Consider the following 8,925-nt stretch of genomic DNA (forward strand, 5'->3'; position numbering starts at 1 on the left):
AATATTTATCAGAGATATTGGTCTATAGTTTTCTTGTAGTGCCTTTGTCTAGCTTTGGTGTCAGGAGAATGCTAGTCTCATTAAATGAGTTTAGAAGTTTTCCATCCTCTTCAATTTTTTTTTTTTTTGGAAGAGTTTCAGGGGTATCTGTGTTCTTCTTTAAATGCTTTGTAGAATCCATGAGTGAACCCATAGGGTCCTGAGGTTTTCTTTTGGGAGGTTTTTGATAGCTGATTCAGTGTCCTTGCTAATTACAGATTTGTTCAGATTTTCTATTTCCGCATGATTCAGTTTTGGTGGGTTTGTTTTCTGGGAATTTGTCCCTTTCATCTAGGTTATCCAATTTGTTGACCTATAATTATTCACAGTAGTCTCTTAAGATCCTTTATATTAGGCCGGGCACGGTGGCTCAAGCCTGTAATCCCAGCACTTTGGGAGGCCGAGACGGGCAGATCACGAGGTCAGGAGATCGGGACCATCCTGGCTAACACAGTGAAACCCCGTCTCTACTAAAAATACAAAAAATTAGCCGGGCGTGGTGGCGGCGCCTGTAGTCCCAGCTACGCGGGAGGCTGAGGCAGGAGAATGGCGGGAACCCGGGAGGCGGAGCTTGCAGTGAGCTGAGATCCAGCCACTGCACTCCAGCCTGGGCGACAGAGCGAGACTCCGCCTCAAAAAAAAAAAAAAAAAAAAAAAAAAAGATCCTTTATATTTCTGTAAAATTGTTATTTTTTCTTGCTATAAATTTTAAATTTTTTATTTTTGTTCTGGAAATTTTATATTTACTTAATCCTTATATGTAATAGAAACATAATCCATTGAGCCTTTGGATAAACAAAATTTTCAGCGTTTACTCATAATATATTCTTCAAATTATCCCACACAAAACTGCTTAGAAAGAATGTGTTAAACTATATTGATAATTAAAAAACAAGCACAACAACATAAAGAATCTTCCTCTATTTCAGGAGAAATGATTTACTGTGAAGCTATCCCTTTAACATCTTTGGTGTCAATTCTGGGTGAACCAAGATGGTCGCTTTCCGTCTCGTTCAATGATCCTCTTGCCCTGATCTTGTTCAGATGGTGTCTCTCCCGTGTACAGCACCACAGTCTCTATGGTGGGAGCCTTAAAAGGCCCCCCTTCTTGTTTCCCTATCTGTCCTCTGATTTCTGCAGTCTCCTTGTGCACTTTCTCATAGCAGTAGCCACAAAGGACATTTCTGTTTCAGATGACCACATTCAGGACAAACATCTGTATTGTTCTTTTTTTTTCATTTTCTTTTTGCGACAAAGTCTCGCTCTGTCGCCCAGGCTGGAGTGCAGTGGTGCGACCTCGGCTCACTGCAACCTCCGCGTCCCGGGTTCAAGTGATTCTTCTGCCTCAGCCTCCCGAGTAGCTGGGACTACAGGCGCATGCCACCATGCCCGGCTAATTTTTTGTATTTTTAGTAGAGACGGGGTTTCACGATATTGGCCAGGCTGGTCTCGATCTCCTGACATCGTGATCTGCCCACCTTGGCCTCCCAAAGTGCTGGGATTACAGGTGTGAGCCTCCGTGCCCGCCTATACTGTTCTTAACTTTAATAAGCTTCTGACGGTTTCTTCTCCTACACAAGTTAACTTCAATGGTGCGTCTGTTTTTGGGAGCTGCAATCCAAAAGATACTGTACAAAAGGCTGGAATTCTCATTACTTCCACTGGTATCATTTGCTGGCTCTGTAAACATGGCTGGGCCCTGTACTGCTAATGCTGGTCCCCACGGAGGACTGGGAAAGCCCGGCCGGCTCTGCGGAAGCTTCCGCAGTAGTCGCTCCCAGTAGTTTCGAAGCAGTCCCTGGGCCACAGGCCACGGTGGAACCGTAACATTGGTTTTAACGTCCACTCTTTATTTCTGATTTTAGTTATTTGGGTCTTCTCTTTTTTTTTCTTAGTTAATCTGGCTAACAATTTGTCAATTTTGTTAATCTTCTCAAAGAAGCAACTCTTGATATTCTTGATTTTCTCGATTATTTTTCTATTTACTGTTTCATTTTTCTCTGCTCCATTGTTTCCTTCGTTCTTCTAGCTTTGGGTTATTTTGTTTTTATTTTTCTAGAGCCTTACAGTGTAAAGTTAGATTGTTCATTTGAGATCTTTCTTTTTTTTAGTATAAGTGATTACAGCTATAAAGTTCCCTTTCCAGTGCAGTTGCCACATCCTACAAGTTTTGGTAAGTTGTATTTTCGTTTTCTTTTTCTTTTCTTTTTTTTTTTTTTTTTTTTTTTTTTTTTGAGACGAAGTCTTGCTCTGTCGTCCAGGCTGGAGTGCAGTGGCGTGATCTCACTTCACTGCCACCTTCATCTCCCGGGTTCAAGCAATTCTCCTGCCTCAGCCTCCCAAGTAGCTGGGATTACAGGTGTGTGCCACCAAACCCGGCTAATTTTTGTATTCTTTGTAGAGACGGGGTTTCACCATGTTGGCCAGGCTGCTCTTGAACTCCTGACTTCAGGTGATCTGCCCACCTCAGCCTCCCAAAGTGCTGGGATTAAAGGTGAGAGCCACCGCACCCGGCCTGTATTTTCATTTTCATTCATCTCAAGATATTTCCCAATTTCCCTGGTGATTTCTTCTTTGATCCATTGGTTGTTTACAAGTGAGTTGTTCAATTTCCACGTTTGGTAATTTTCCAGTTTTCCTTCTGCTGCTGATTTCTGGTTTCATTCCACTGTGATTAGAAAAGACGCCGGGCGTGGTGGCTCATGTCTGTAATCCGAGCACTTTGAGTGGCTGAGGTGGGCACATCACTTGAGCTCAGGAGTTTAAGACCAGCCTGGCCAACATGGTGAAACCTCACCTCTCCTGAAAATACAAAAATTAGCTGGGCGTGGTGGTGCGTGCTTGTACTCCTAGCTACTCAGGAGGCTGAGACAGGAGAATCACTTGAACCCGGGAGGTGGAGGTTGCAGTGAGCTGAGATCGCGCCCCTGCACTCCAGCCTGGGGGACAGAGGGAGACCTTGTCTCAAAAAAAAAAAAAAAAAAAAAAAAAAAAAAAAAAAAAAAGAAAGAAAAGAAAAAGAAAAAGATACTTTGTATGTTTTCAATATTTTTAGATTTATTGACTTGTTTTGTGGCTTAACATATGGTCTATCCTAGAGAATGTTCCATGTGTACTTGAGAAATATGTGTATTCTGCTATTGGTGGGTAAGTGTTCTGTTATATCTAATTGGCCTATAGTGTGTACAAGTCCTCTATTTTTTTATTGATCTTCCATATGGTTGTTTTTTCTATATGAATGTGTAGTCTTGGAGCCCCCTACTATTATTGTAGTTCTGTTTATTTCTCTGTTCAATTCTTTTTTCTTTCTTCTTTTCTTTTTTGAGACAGTATCACTCTGTCGCCCAAGCTGGAGTGCAGTGGTGCGATCTCAGCTCACTGCAACCTCTGCCTCCTGGGTTCAAGCAATTCTCTTGCCTCAACCTCCCAAGTAGCTGGGATTACAGGTGCACACCACCATGCCCAGCTAATTTTTTGTATTTTCAGGAGAGATAGGGTTTCGCCATGTTGGCCAGGCCGGTCTTGAACTCCTGACCTCAGGTAATCCACCACCTCGGCCTTCCAAAGTGCTGGGATTACAGGCGTGAGCCACCACGCCCGGCCTTCTCCGTTCAAGTCTGTCAGTGTTTATTTTTTGTATTCAGGAGATCTGATATTTAACGAATATGTTGATAATTGTTCTACTTCTTGGTGCACTGACCATTTTATCATTATTTAATGTCCTTCTTTGTCTCTTGTAACAGTTATTGCCTTAATGTCTATTTTGCCTTATATTTGTATAGCCATCTCTCTCTGCTCTCCTTTGGTTAGTCTTTGCATGAAATACCTTTCTAAAAAAATTCATTATAGTAAGAACACAACATGAGATCTACTTTCAACAAATTTTAAGTTTACAAAATTTACAATATTGTTAACTATAGGCATGACGTTATATAACATATCTCTACAACTTATTCGTCTTGCATAACTGACACTTGATACCCATTGAATAGCAACTCCTCATTTCCCCTTTTTCCCAATCCCTGGCCACCACCATTCTATTATCTGGTTTTATGATTTTGATTATCTTAAATACCTCATCTAAGTAGAATCACACAGTATTTGTTCTATCACTGGCTTATTTTACTTAGCATAATGTCCTCAAAGTTCATTCATGTTGTCATATGTGGCAAGATTTCCTCCATTTTTAACACTGAATAATATTCCATCATAAGTGCATACCACAGTTTATTCATTCATCGATTGATGGACATTTAGGTTGTTTTCATATCTTGGTTGTGAATAATGATGTGATGAACATAGGAGTGCAAATATCTCTCCAAGTTCCTTATTTCAATTCTTTTGAATAAATAGCCAGAGATGGACTTGCTGGATTATATGGTAGTTCTGTTTTCACCGTGAGTATGTTTGTTGTGGGCTTTTCATTATGACCTTTATTACGTTGAGGTATTTTTCTTCTATTCCTAGTTTGCTGAAAGATTTCATCATGAAAATGTATTAAATTTTCTTTTTAATTTTTTAAATTTTATTTTAGATCCAGAGGGTACATGCACTTGTTTGTTACATGGGTATTACATGAGTAATAGTAGGGGTTGGGCTTCTAGTGTACCCATCACCCAAATATTGGAACTTATATCTAATAGGTAATTTTTCAACCCTCACACCCTTGCAGCCTCCCCCTTTTTGAAGTCCTCAGAGTCTATTTTCTCGATCTTTATGTCCATGTGTACCCTTTGTTTAGCTCCCATTTAATACATGAGAAATGCAATATTTGATTTTCTGTTTCTGTGTGAGTTCACTTAGGATAATCGCCTCCACTGCATCCATGTTGCTGCAAAGGAAATGATTTCATTGTTTTTTTATGATTGCATAGTATTCCATGGTGTATCTATATCACATTTTCTTTTTTTTAACATTTATTTATTTATCTTTTTTTTTTTTTTTTTTTTTTTTTGAGATGGAGTCTCGCTGTGTCGCCCGGTCTGGAGTGCAGTGGCCAGATCTCAGCTCACTGCAAGCTCCGCCTCCTGGGTTTACGCCATTCTCCTGTCTCAGCCTCCCGAGTAGCTGGGACTACAGGCGCCCGCCACCTCGCCTGGCTAGTTTTTTGTATTTTTAGTAGAGACGGGGTTTCACCGTATTAGCCAGGATGGTCTCGATCTCCTGACCTTGTGATCCGCCCGTCTCGGCCTCCCAAAGTGCTGGGATTACAGGCTTGAGCCACCGCGCCCGGCCTATTTATTTATCTTTGTATTTCTTTTTTGAGATAGAGTTTCACCCGTTGCCCAGGCTGGAATGCAGTGGTGTGATCTTGACTCACTGCAACCTCTGCCTCCTGGGTTCAAGTGATTCTCCTGCCTCAGTCTCCCAAGTAGCTGGGACTACAGGTGTGCGCCACCACACCCTACTAATTTTTGTATTTTTAGTAGAGACGGGGTTTCACTGTGTTGCCCAGGCTGGTCTCAAACTCCCGACCTCAGGTGATCCACCCATCTCGGCCTCCCAAAGTGCTGGGATTACAGGCGTGAGCCACTGCGCCCAGCCCTTAACTTTTGAGTTCAGGGGTACGTGTGCAGGTTTGTTAGATAGGTAAACTTGTGTCACAGGTGTTTGTTGTACAGATTATTTCATCACCCAGGTATTAAGCCTAGTACCCATTAGTTATTTTTCCTGGTCCTCTCCCTCCTCCCATCCTCCACCCTTCAATAGGCCGCAGTGTCTGTTGTTCCCCTCTATGTGTTCATGTGTTCTCATTTAACTCCAACTTGTAAATGAGAACATGCAGTATTTGGTTTTTTGTTCCTGTATTAGTTTGCTAAGGATGATGGCCTCCAGCTCCATCCATGTTCCTGCAAGGAACATGATCTTGTTCTTTGTTATGGTTGCATAGTATTCCATGGTGTATATGTACCACGTTTTCTTTATCCAGTCTACTATCATTGATGGGCATTTAAGTTGATTCCATGTCTTTGCTGTTGTGAATAGTGCTGCAATGAACATACATGTGCATGTGTCTTTATGATAGAATTATTTATATTCTTTTGGAAATATACCCAGTAATGGGATTTCTGGGTTTTGTTTTGTTTTGTTTTTTGTTTGTTTGTTTGGTTTGTTTTTGAGACAGTCTCGCTCTGTCACCCAGCCTGGAGTGCAGTGGCGTGATCTTGGTTCACTGCAACCTCTGACTCCTGGGTTCAAGCAATTCTCCTACCTCAGCCTCCCGAGTAGCTGGGACTATGCACCACCATGCCTGGTTAATTTTTGTATTTTTAGTAGAGACGGGGTTTCACCATGTTGGCCAGGCTGGTCTTGAACCCCTGACCTCGTGATCCTCCCACCTTGGCCTCCCAAAGTGCTGGGATTATAGGCGTGAGCCACTGCACCCGGCCAGTAGTTCTGTTTTTAGCTCTTTGAGGAATTGCCCCACTGCTTTCTACAATGGTTGAACTACTTTATACTCCCACCAACAGAATATAAGCATTTCTTTTTCTCTACAACCTTGCCAGCACCTGTTAATTTTTGACTTTTTAATAATAGCCATTCTGACTGGTGTGAGATGGTATCTCATTGTGGTTTTGATTGGCATGTCTCTAATGATCAACGATGCTAAACTTTTTTTTCACATACTTATTGGCCACATGTATGACTTCTTTTGAGAAGCGTCTGTTCATGTCCTTTGCCCACTTCTTAATGGGGTTGTTCTTCTAGTAAATTTGTTTAAGTTCCTTATAGATGCTAGATAGAAGACCTTTGTTGGATGCATAATTTGGAAACATTTTCTCCCATTCTGTTAGGTTGTCTGTTTACTCTGTTGATAGTTTCTTTTGCTGTGCAGAAGCTTTTTAGTTTAATTAGCTCCCATTTGTAAATTTTTGCTTTTGTTGCAATTACTGTTGGTATCTTTGTCATGAAGTCTTTGCCCATTTCTATGTCCAGAATATGCCACATTTTCTTGATCTACTCCATTGTTGGTGCATGCTTAGGTTGGTTTCATGACTTTACTATTGTAAATAGTGCTGCAATAAACATACAAGTTCTGGTTGTCTTTCTAATATAATGATTTATTTTCTCTGGGGGGATACCCAGTAGGTGGGATTGCTGGCTCAAATGATAATTCTCTTTTCAGTTCTTTGAGATATCTCCACACTGTTTTCTACAGAGGTTGAACTAATTTACATTCCCACCAGCAGTGTATGAGTGTTCCTTTCTCTCTACATCCATGCCAACATGTGTTGGTTTTTAACTTTTTAATAAAAGTCTTTCTGGCTTATGTAAGATGGTATCTCAGTGTGGTTTTAATTTGCAATTTTCTTAAATGCTTTTTGTGCATCTGTTGAGATAATTATGTGATTTTTTAGCTTTTATTCTACTAATGTGGTGTATCGCATTAATTGATTTTCATCCTTAAAACATCTTTGATACATTGGTGTTGTATGGGAAGTAAAATTTAGAAATCCTTACATCCCAGGGATAAATCCCACTTGGACATGGTGTATAATCCTTTTAATGTGCTGTCTGATTCAGTTTTGTAGTATTTTATTGAGGATTTTTACGTCTATATTCATCAGAGATATTGGCCTGTTGTTTTCTTTTATGGTAATGTCTGGCTTTGTATCAGGGTAATGCTGGTCCCATAAAATGGGTTTTAAGCATTCCCTCTTCTTCATTTTTTGGAAGAGTTTGAGAAGAATTGGCATTAATTCTTCTTTAATTTTTATTAGGATTCACCAGTGAAGCCATCTAGTTCTGGGCTTTTCTTTCTTGGGAGGTTTTTTTAATTACTGACTGAAAGTCCTTACTAACTATAGTTCTGCTCAGATTTTCTATTTCTTCATGCTTTAGTCTTAGTAGGTTGTACATTTGTAGGAATTTATCCATTAAATTTATCCATTAAATAAACTCTTCTTCTAGTTTATCCAGTTTTCCGGCATATAATTGTTCACAGTATTCTCTTATGATCCTTTTTATTTCTGTGGTGTTTATTTTATTTCTGTTGTAATATCTCTTTTTTCATTTATGATTTTATTTATTTGACTCTTCAATCATTTTTAGTCAATTTTGCTTATCTTTAAAAAAATTTTTAGTTTTGTTGATTTTTTCTGTTGATTTTCTATTTTCCAGTTTGTTTATTTCTGCTCCAATTATTGTTATTTCTTTCCTTTTCCTAACTTTGGGCATAGTTTGTTCTTTTTTTTTCTAGCTCCTTGAATTGAAAGACAGGTTGTTTACTTGAGATATTTTTTCTTTTCTAATGTAAGCATTTCTTCCTATAAGCTTCTGTCTCAGTACTGCTTTGGCTACATTCCATTAGTTTGGATATGTTTTGTTCTCATTTTCATTTGACTTGTGGTACCTTCTCATTTTCTTTTTGATTTCTTTGACCTAATGGCTTTTCCAAAAGAGTGTTGTTTAATTTCCACACATTTGAAAATTTTCAGTGTTCCTTCTGCTATTGATTTCTAGTTTTATTTCACTATTATCAGAAAACTTATCTGGTATGATTTCAAACTTAAATTTGCTAAGAAATGTTTTTGGGCCGGGCGCGGTGGCTCACGCCTGTAATCCCAGCACTTTGGGAGGCCGAGGCGGGTGGATCACGAGGTCGGGAGATCGAGACCATCCTGGCTAACACGGTGAAACCCCGTCTCTACTAAAAATACAAAAAATTAGCTGGGCGTGGTGGCGGGCACCTGTAGTCCCAGCTACTCGGAGGCTGAGGCAGGAGAATGGCGTGAACCCGGGAGGCGGAGCTTGCAGTGAGCCGAGATCCGGCCACTGCATTCCAGCCTGGGCGACAAAGCGAGACTCTGTCTCAAACAAACAAACAAACAAAAAAAGAAATGTTTTTGACCTAACATGTGGTCTATCTTCGAGATTCTTCCATGT

At 40.1% G+C, this 8,925-nt stretch overlaps 1 pseudogene; it reads right to left on the reverse strand.

The window, feature by feature from the left end:
• Nucleotides 1-923: 923 nt before the first annotated feature.
• Nucleotides 924-1,869, reverse strand: LOC105493800 (large ribosomal subunit protein bL32m-like; annotated as a pseudogene).
• Between the last annotated feature and the right edge of the window lie 7,056 nt (nucleotides 1,870-8,925).

The sequence above is a fragment of the Macaca nemestrina genome, chromosome X, assembly GCF_043159975.1.
Source record: "Macaca nemestrina isolate mMacNem1 chromosome X, mMacNem.hap1, whole genome shotgun sequence".
NCBI classification, from domain to species: Eukaryota; Metazoa; Chordata; class Mammalia; order Primates; family Cercopithecidae; genus Macaca; species Macaca nemestrina.